Here is a 10,573-nt window from a genome sequence, read left to right on the forward strand (position 1 = left end):
GAAACAATTAATAAGATCAATAAACCTCTGACCAGACTTATCCAAAAGAAAAGAGAAATGGCCCAAATTAATAAAACCATGAATGAAAGGGGAGAAATCATGACCAATATCAAGGAAATAGCAGCAATTACTAGAACTTATTACCAACCGCTATATGCCAACAAACTAGGCAATCTGGAAGAAATGGACACATTCCTGGAAACTTATAAACTACCAAGACTGAAACAGGAAGAAATAGACAATCTGAACAGACCAAGCTAGCAAGGAAATTGAAGCAGTATTCATAAATCTCCCAAAAAACAGGAATCCAGGACCAGACGGCTTCCCAGGGGAATTCTACCAAACATTTAAAGAAGAAATCAAACTTATTCTACTGAAGCTATTCCAAAAAATAGAAATAGAAGGAAAGCTTCCAAATGCATTCTATGAGGCCAGCATTACCCTGATCCCAAAACCAGATAAAGACCCCATAAAAAGGGAGAATTACAGACCATTATCCCTGATGAACTTAGCTAGAGTTTCTTTTTTTCACTTTGCTTTCCTGGATAGTGCAACACTGAATTAAAACAAAGCGAGGGAGCCAGGGTGGCTCAGGGGGTTAAGTGTCTTCTTTCAGCTCAGGTCATGACCCCAGGGTCCTGAGCTTGAGTCCTGCGTCGGATGGAGGCCTGCTCAGTGGCAAGTCTGCTTCTTCCTCTCCCACTGCCCCTTCCCCCATGTGCGCTCTCTCTCCTCTCTATCAAATAAATACAGAAATAATCTTCAAAAAGAAGCAAAGGTGGGGCACCTGGGTGGCTCAGTGGTTAAGCCTGTGTCTTCGGCTCAGGTCATGATCCCAGAGTCCTGGGATCGAGCCCCGCATCAGGCTCTCTGCTCAGCAGGGAGCCTGTTACCCCTCTCTCTGCCTGCTGCTCTGCCTACTTGTATCTCACTCTCTCTGTTAAATAATAAATAAAATCTTTTTAAAAAAAGCAAAGGGAATCTTCTCAATGTTTAACCATTAAGCACAGTGTTTGTTGGGGGGTGGTATTTGGTAGATACCTTTATGAGAGTAAGGACTTTTCCTGTCAGTCCCAATTTACTATGTGTGGAATTTTATCAAATGCATTTTCCCAGTGCATTGAGATGGTGACAGGGATTTCTTCCTTTCATTCATTAATATGGCAAATTACATTAATTGATTTTCTAATGTTAAACCACCTTTGCATTTTCTGGGCTAAACTTAACCTTGTCATGGTGTATTTTTTTCATATATAGTTCTGGGTTGGCTTTCTTTCTTTCTTTCTCCCTCCTCCCTCCTTCCGTCCTTCCTTTCCTTTCCTTCCTTCCTTCCCTCCTTTCTTCCTCCCCCCACCCCCTTTTCTCTCTGCCTTGTATTACACTTGCTGAGTTTTGGTATAGAGACATCATAAATGCGTTGGGAGAGTGTTCTTTTCCCTTTCTGTTCCTGGAACAATTTATCTGACAGGGGTTATTCTTGAAGATGTGCTAGACTACACATCTACAGACTCTGGTTTTGCAGTCTCTTGCCCCTCTATCCATACATTTTAAGCTAACAATCCAATTCCTTTAATAATTATAGGACCGTGCAGGTTTTTAAAATTTTTTCTTGAGTCAATTTTTTTTGTGGTAAGAAATTCATCACATAAAATTTCCCATCCTGACCATTTTCAGTGTACAGTTCAGTAGTGTTAAGTATGCCTATACTGTTATGAAACAGATCTCCAGAACTTTCATTTTGCAAACCTGAAACTCTATACCCATCAAACAACTCTCCTTTGCGCCTTCTCTCCAGCCCTTGGCACCTCTTATTTTTTTTCCATCTTTATGAATTTGACTACTTTAGATACCTCAGAGAAGTGGAATCATACAGTATTTGTAATTTGTGACTGGCTTTTTTCACTTGGCATAATGTCCTCGGGGTTCTTCCATGTCATAGGGGCATATGGCAGGATTTCCTTCCTTTTTCAGAAAGAATAACATCCTGTTGTGTGGCTAGACCACATTTTGTTCCACCGTTCATCAACTGATGGATGCTCAAGTTGGCTCTTGTGAATATTGCTGCTGTGAACTTGGATATATAAGTGTTTCTGCTTTCAAACTGCACATTCAATGCCATCCCAAACGAAATACCATCAACATGTTGCACAGAGCTGAAACAATCCTAAAATTTGTATGGTACTAGAAAAGACCCCGAATAGCCAAAGGAATGTTGAAACAAAACAAAACAAAACAAAAAACAGAATCTGGAGGCATCGCATGCCAGATTTCAAGCTCTATTACAAAGCTGTAAATCATCAAGACAGTATGGTACCTACACAAAAACAGACACATAGATCAATGGAACAGAATAGAGAGTCTAGAAATGGACCCTCAACTCTATGGTCAACTAATCTTCAACAAAGCAGGAAAGAGTAGCTAATGGAAAAACGACAGTCTCTTCAACAAATGGTGTTGGGAAAATTGGACAGGCACATGCAGAAGAATGAAACTGGACCATTTCCTTACACTGCACACAGAAACAAGCCCAACGAGGTGAAAGACCTCAATGTGAGACAGGAATCCATCAAAATCCTAGAGGTTCTAGAACACAGGCAGCAAAGTCTTTGACCTTGGCCCCAGCAACTTCTGGCTGGTCTAGTCTTCAAAGGCAAGGGAAACAAAAGCAAAAAGGAACTACTGGGACTTCAAGATAAAAACTTTTGCACAACAAAGAAAGCAGTTGATAAAACCAAAAACACAACCTACAGAAATAGGAGAAGATATTTGCAAACGTCTTATCAGTTAAAGAGCTAGTATCCAAAATCTACAAAGAACTTAACAAACTCAACACCCAAGGAACAAATAATCCAATCAAGAAATGGGCAGAATACAGGAACAGACACTTCTCTAAAGAAGACGTCCAGATGGCCAACAGACACATGAAAAAGTGCTCCACATCACTTGGCATCAGGGAAATACAAATCAAAACCACAATGAGCTACCACCTCACACCAGTCAGAATGGCTAAAATTAAAAAGCCAGGAAATGACATGTTGGTGAGGATGCGGAGAAAGGGGAACCCTCCTACACTGTTGGTGGGAATGCAAGTTGGTGCAGCCACTCCGGAAAACAGAATGGGGGTTCCTCAAAAAGTTGAAAACAGAGCTACACTATGACCCAGCAATTGGACTACTGGGTATTTACCCTAAAGATACAAATGTAGTGATCCGAAGGGGCATGTGCACCTCAATGTTCATAGCAGCAATGTCCACAATAGCCAAACCATGGGAAGAGCCAAGATGCCCTTCAACAGATGAATGGATAAAGAGGATATGATACTCAGCCATCGAAAAATGAAATCTTTCCATTTGCAACAACGTGATTAGAACTAGAAGGTGTCACGCTAAGGGAAATAAGTTAATCAGAGAAGGACAATTATCATATGATCTCACTCATATGTGGAATTCAAGAAACATGACAGAGGATCATAAGGGAAGGGAGGGGAAAATAAAACAAGATGAAATAAGAGAGGGAGACAAACCATAAGATAACTTTTTTTGGGTAAGATTTTGTTTGTCATAGAGAGAGAGAACACAAGCAGGGGGAATGGCAGGCAGAGGGAGAGGGGGAAGCAGGCTCCCACTGAGCAAGGATTTCAATATGGTGCTGCCTCCCAGGACCCTGGGATCATGACTTGAGCTGAAGGCAGACACTTAACTGAGGGAACCACCCAGGCATCCCCCATAAGAGCCTCTGAACTCTAGGAAGCAAACTGAGGGTTGCTGGAGGGGAGGTGGGTGGGAGGAGTGACAGCTGGGTGATGGGCATTAAGGAGGGTAGTTGGTGAAATGGTCGCTGGTTCTATACGCAATGAGTGAGTCACTAAATTCTACCCCTGAAACTAATAATACACTATATGTTAAATTAATTGAATTTAAATAAAAATCTAAAAACCAAAAACCCCACAAATCTCTCTGCTTTCAATTCTTTAGGATAAATATATCTCCATAAGTAGGATTGCTGGATCAGATGGTAGTTCTATTTTAAATCTTTTCAGGAACCTTCACACTGTTTCTGTGGCACCCATACCATTTTTTATCATTCCCAGCGCTGCCCAGGTTTCCAGCTTCTTTACATCCTTGCCTACACCTGATATTTTCTGTGGTTTTTTTTTTAAGATTTATTTATTTGAGGGGTGCCTGGGTGGCTCAGTGAGTTAAAGCCTCTGCCTTCGGCTCGGGTCAGGATCTCAGGGTCTTGGGATCGAGCCCTGCATCCGGCTTTCTGTTCGGCGGGGAGCCTGCTTCCCTCCCTCTCTCTCTGCCTGCCTCTCTGGCTACTTGTGGTCTCTGTCTGTCAAATAAATAAATAAATAATTTTGAAAAAAGATTGATTTATTTGAGAGCAAGTGAGCAGGCATGGGGCAGAGAGAGAGAGAGAAAATCCTCCAGCAGGCTCCCTCACGACCCTGAGACCATGACCTGAGCTGAAAGCAAGAGTCGGACGCTTAACCGACTGTGCCCCCTAGGCGCCTCCCCCACCCCCCGTTCTGTTTTGTTTTGTTTTGTTCTGTTCTGTTTTGTTTTTTAAGATTTTTATTTATTTGACAGAGAGAGTTCACACGTAGGCAGAGAGGCAGGCAGGGGGTTGGGGAAGCAGGCTCCCCGCTGAGCAGAGAGCCTGATGCAGGGCTTGAACCCAGGACCCTGGAATCATGACCTGAGCCAAAGGCAGAAGCTTAACCCACTGAGCCACCCAGGTGCCCCTGTTTTTTTTTTTTAATAGTAATCATTTTAATGGGTGTGAGGTGGTATTTTATTGTGGTTTTGATGTACATTTCTTGATGATTAGTGATATTGAGCATCTTTTCATATAGTTGTTGGCCATTTGTAAGTCATCTCTGAGTAATAATACCCATTCAAGTCCTTTGCCCATTTTTTAATTGGGTGATTTCATTTTTTTAGTTGTTGAGTTGTAGGAGTCCTTTACGTATTCTGGATATTAAGCCCTTCTCAGGTGTATGATTCGCAGATGTCTTCTCCCATTCCACGGGGCCTTGCACTCTGTTGGTTACACAGTTCTTGGTTGCACTAAAGTTTCTCAGTTTGGTGTGGTCCCATTTGTTTAGTTTTTGCTGTTGTTGCCTGGGCTTTTGATGTCTTTTCCTGGAAGTCATTGCCAAGTTCAATGTCATGCTTTCCCCCATATTTTCTTCTAGGAGTTTTATAGTTTTAAGTCTTTTTTTAAAAAATTATTTATTTATTTGACAGAGAAAGAGAGAGACACAGCGAGAGAGGGAACACAACAGGGGGAGTGGGGGAGGGAGAAGCAGGCTCCCCGCTGAACAGGGAGCCCAATGCGGGGCTTGATCCCAGGGCCTGGGGATCATGATCGGAGCCGAAGGCAGATCTGCAACACTGGGCCACCCAGGCCCTAGAGTTTTAAGTCTTATGTTTAGGCCTTTAAATGGTGTTGAGTTGACTTTTGTATGTGACCATTGAATGGTCTCAGCATCCTGGTCAAATGTCATTTGACCGTACACATTGGGATTTATTCCTGGGTCTCTACTCAGTCCCACAGGCCTGTTTGTCTGTCTTCATGCAAGTACTGCACGGTCTTGGTTCCTGAAACTTTGGAACATGTTTGGAAATCGGAAGTGTGACTCCTCCAACTTTGTGCTTCCTGTTCAGAATTGTTTTGGCTATTTGGGGTCCCTTGAGATTCCATATGAATTTTTGGATGAGTTTTTCTATTTTGAGTAGTTTTTTTTAAAAGATTTCATTTATTTGTTAGATAGAGAGAGGAGGGAGCAATAGCAGGGAGAGCGGCAGTAAGAGGGAGAGGGAGAAGCAGACTCCCCGCTGAGCAGAGAGCCCAGTGCAGGATTCGATCCCAGGACCCAGGGATCATGACCTGAACCAAAAGCAGACGCTTAACCCACTGAGTGCCCCAGACGTCCGTTGAGTTAGTTTTGATAAACAGTATTTTCTTTTTTTTTTTTTTAGATTTTTATTTATTTATTTGACAGAGAGAAATCACAAGCAGACGGAGAGGCAGGCAGAGAGAGAGAGAGAGGGAAGCAGGCTCCCTGCCGAGCAGAGAGCCCGATGCGGGACTCGATCCCAGGACCCTGAGATCATGACCTGAGCCGAAGGCAGCGGCTTAACCCACTGAGCGCCCCAGGCGCCCCGATAAACAGTATTTTCTTAGGAGCATGCGCATTTCATCACAGTTTACATTTATTAGCCTACAGTCTTTTGGTCTTATTTGATTATTACGAAATTTGGTAGGTCAAAAGGTGGGTGAAACTGCTTAATAGTCAGTTATTTTGAGCTAGAAAAATGGCAGGTTCATTTTATTCAACCACACGCATCCACGAGAGCACACAACAGTCCCACAAATTGTCTAGGGTTGGGTGCACTGTACCTGTGTCCCCGCCATAGGCAGGGCGGCTGCACTCCAGAGCCTCCGGGACCTCTGTGTTCCCTCCTCCCCCGTCAACAGAGGCCAACTCTACCCTTTCCTTGTTCTTCTTTATACTTTTACCAAATAGGCGTTGTCCCTAAACAACATTAGTTTTTTTTGTTTGTTTGTTTTGTTTTTTAAAGATTTTATTTATTTATTTGAGAGAGACAGTGAGAGAGAGCATGAGCGAGGAGAAGGTCAGAGAGCGAAGCAGACTCCCCATGGAGCTGGGAGCCTGATGTGGGACTCGATCCTGGGACTCCAGGATCACGCCCTGAGCCGAAGGCAGTCGTCCAACCAACTGCGCCACCCAGGCGTCCCAAACAACATTAGTTTTGCATCTTTTGAACTTCGTCTAGACTCATACCAGACATGTGTTTCTGTAACTTGCTGCTTTAATTTCACATTGCGTACTTGACCCACTCTTACTGCGGAGAGCTTGCTTCGGCAGCCAGGGTATGAAAATCGGAATGATACAGGGGAGATGGCCTGTTTCTAGGTTTGGTGTATTGTAAGTAATGCTTCCCTGAACTATTTGTGCTCGTGATCTGGTTTATTTGTAAAAGACCTTCTCTAGGATGTGCCCAGGAGTGACACTGTTAGGTCATAAACATGTACAACTTCGACTCTACTAGATAATGCCAAATTGTTTTCCAAAGTGGTGATACCACTTTCCAGAGCACTGCCCCCCTCCCCCACAATGTACTGGTTTCTGCGACTCCGTATCACTGCTGATACTTGGGATTGTCAGACTTTTTCCTTTCTGCCAATCAGTGGGAATAAAAGGACTTTTCACCATGACTTGATTTACATTTCCTTAGACCTTTTTTTTTTCTTTGAAGATTTCTTTGTTACATATAGAAAGAGACAGAGAGAAAGGGGCAGAGGGAGAGGGAGCAGCTTAAGCAGACTCTGCACTAAGCGTGGAACCCGACATGGGGCTCAATCCCACGATCCTGATATCACAACCTGAGCCAGAATCAAGAGTCGGACGGTTGACCGACTGTGCTGCCCGGGTGTCCCTGCATTTCCACAGGCCTTTCTGTTCTCACTTGATGGAGAGTACAGTCTGGTCTTCTGCAAGACGTGGGACAAGATGTGAACATCTAGCAGCTTGTGTGTGTGTGTGTGTGTGTGTGTGTGTAATCTAGCAGCTTCTCGATCAGATTTTCAATTAATTCTCCTGTCCGCCCACCACTGCCAGACATACATACTTTCTTCTGAGGTACCTGGTGCTTCCAGCTCTGGTGCAAGCCAGCCCCAGGTCCCGGCTGCTTCCTCCCTGCTCTGGTCTCCTACATCCCTTGTTACTCTTCCACCCGTTTTCCAGCTTGTAAAACATTCTCCTAGAAGCACAGACTACATGGGTGTTCGAGCTCCCCTCCCTCACACAGAGCCTCCCATTGTACTTGACTCGGCGGCTACCTCTGTGGCTACCCCCTCTTCTTCCTAGCATCGCTTAGTTGCACATTCTCTCCTTTCATTCCCACCAGAAACTGGTTTATTTTGTTAATTTCAGAGAACAAACATTTGGCTTTATTGATCTTTTTTTTTTTCCATTTCATTAATTTCCTGCTCTGTGATTTCCTTTTTTTCTACTTTCTCTGTTTATTCTGCTGTGGGTTTTCAAACTTCCTGAGTTGGTGCTTGTCTTATTCTTTTCAAAGCTATACATTTCCTCCTAAGCACTGCTTGAGCTACATCCTATATGGTTTTTTTTAAAAAAAGATTTTATTTATTTGAGAGAGAGAGAGAAGAATGAGGGGGAGAGCACGAGTGGGGGGGAGGGGCACAGAGAGAGAGGGAGAAGCAGGCTCCCTGCTGAGCAAGGAGTCTGATGTGGGGCTCAATCCCAAGACCCTGGGATCATGACCTGAGCCAAAGGCAGAGCTTCACTGACTGAGCCCCCTAGGTATCCCTATTCATTTTCATATGGGGTGTTTTCATTACTGTTCAGCTCTGTTGTTAGATTTTCATTAGAATTCCTCTTGCACCAGTCACTTATTTGGAAGTGTATTTTAAAATTTACATTTGTATGTTAAAACTTCCAGGGCGCTTGGGTGGCTCAGTGGGTTGAGCTGCTGCCTTCGGCTCAGGTCATGGTCCCAGGGTCCTGGGATCGAGTCCTGCATCGGGCTCTCTGCTCAGCAGGGAGCCTGCTTCCTCCTCTCTCTCTGCCTGCCTCTCTGCCTACTTGTGATCTCTTTCTGTCAAATAAATAAAATAAAATCTTTAAAAAAAAAAAACCTTCCAAACACACAAGACGACTTAATTTTAGTTAAAATTAGGATTTTTTTCTATCACAGTTTGAGAACATGTTTTGTACAATACCCATTCTTTTAGTATTTGTTGAGATTTGTTCCATGGCCTGGGACACGGTGAGTTTTACTAAATGCTCAAGGTAAACTTGAGAAGAACGTGTGGGCTCTAGTGTGGGGGTGTCCGGCGATCAAGCTTGTTCAGTTTTTCCTGTAGCGAGAAGTGGTGCCACTCATTGCGGCAAATGTACTAATTAATTAATTTTTCTTTTCACTGCAACTTTTTTGTTTGACACACATTTAAGTTGCTACCATTAGGCAGGTGCACACATGTTAATGGTTAATGCTTTCGAATGAATTATTTCTTTAATCATTACGCAGTGACCTCTTTTATTCCTAATAATGATTTGTGCCCTGAGGTCTACTTTGTCCGAGGTTAATTTCTCTCCACTAACTTCCTTGTGGACAGTATCTGCCAGCTGTGTCTTTCCATCTGTATCACATATAGTTTGGTAGCAGACCACAGAACCCTTCTAACTATGTAAGTTAAAAAAAAAAGGATTTATTATCAGGTAAGAACAACGTCAACAATCTGGGGAAGAAAAAAAGGGACAGCTCCTAGCCCTCTGAATTCGCCACCTCTCCTGGAATCAAAAACAAATCCAACCCCCGAATTCAAGTAAAATGTAGGCTACTGTCCTTCCCCTCGCATGGCACCCCGGGCACGTCCTCCCCAGGGTGTCTCCCTGTGACTTCAACCACCACCTGACCCTCCTCCAGCTGATGCTGCCATTGCCCACCTGGCCACCTAAGCCAGAGCCCGAGGGTCACCTTGACTATCCCTCTCCACTCCCCCCGAGTCTGATCCCCTTCCCACACCTCCTTTCTTTTTGTCTCCAATATGCCTGGGATTTCAAGCCTCAGCACACCTTGCCTGAGCTGCTTTAAGTGGCTGTTCTGTCATCTGCACCTCTATGGCCTATCCTCTCTGTGTGTATCATCTCGCTATTATCTAGCAATCACGTGTCGTCTAGCTATCATCAATCAGTCAATCAATGTACCTGTCATCGATTATCCATAGCTCTATTTTTTTGAAGTGAAATTCACATAACATGAAATTAACCCTTTTAAAGGGCACAATTCGGTGACATTTACTACATTCCCGGTGTTCTGTGACCATCACCTCTACAGTTCCAGCCATGGCAACAAGTGCTCTGCTTTGCGTCTGTACAGATTTGCCTATTCTGGATGTTTCCTCCCAGGGAAGTTGGTGTGTGTTGCCTTCCTTCCCTGTCTGGGTTCCTTCACTCAGTGTCACGTTCTTACAGTTCCTCCAGCTTTGCAGCAGGGGTCAGAACCTCACTCTTTTTTTAGCCAAATGGCATTCCGTTGTATAGAGATCTGACGGACTTCTGGGTTGTTCTTGCTTTTTGATTACCACCAATAGCCCCGCTGTGTACATTCACATCTAAGTTTTTGGTTGAACACCTGTTTTCAGTTTTGGGTTTAAGCCTAGGAGTGGAGTGCTCGCTCCTGTGGGGACCGCACACGTAGCTTTCACAGAGGCTGCTCCATCTCCCTTCCCACCAGCAGACGAGTGAGGACCGAGCTGTGCGCTCTTGCCTCCCTGCAAACCGTCCTCCACACCGGCGGCCACAGGCGTGACTGCGTGCTGTTTCCATCCTGCCCAACACCCTTCGGCAGCTTCTCCTTGCCTCTGAAGTCAGTCCCGGCTCCCTGGCACAGCCCCAGCCCTTCCCTTCCTCTGCCTTCTGCACCACACTGATGACTTGTGTCTCGCTCCTGATGGGCCCCTGGGCTTTTGTGCCAGCGGTCCCTCTTCCAAGAAGGTCTAGAACTCCTTCTTT

This window comes from Neovison vison, chromosome X (genome assembly GCF_020171115.1).
Source record: "Neovison vison isolate M4711 chromosome X, ASM_NN_V1, whole genome shotgun sequence".
NCBI lineage: Eukaryota > Metazoa > Chordata > Mammalia > Carnivora > Mustelidae > Neogale > Neogale vison.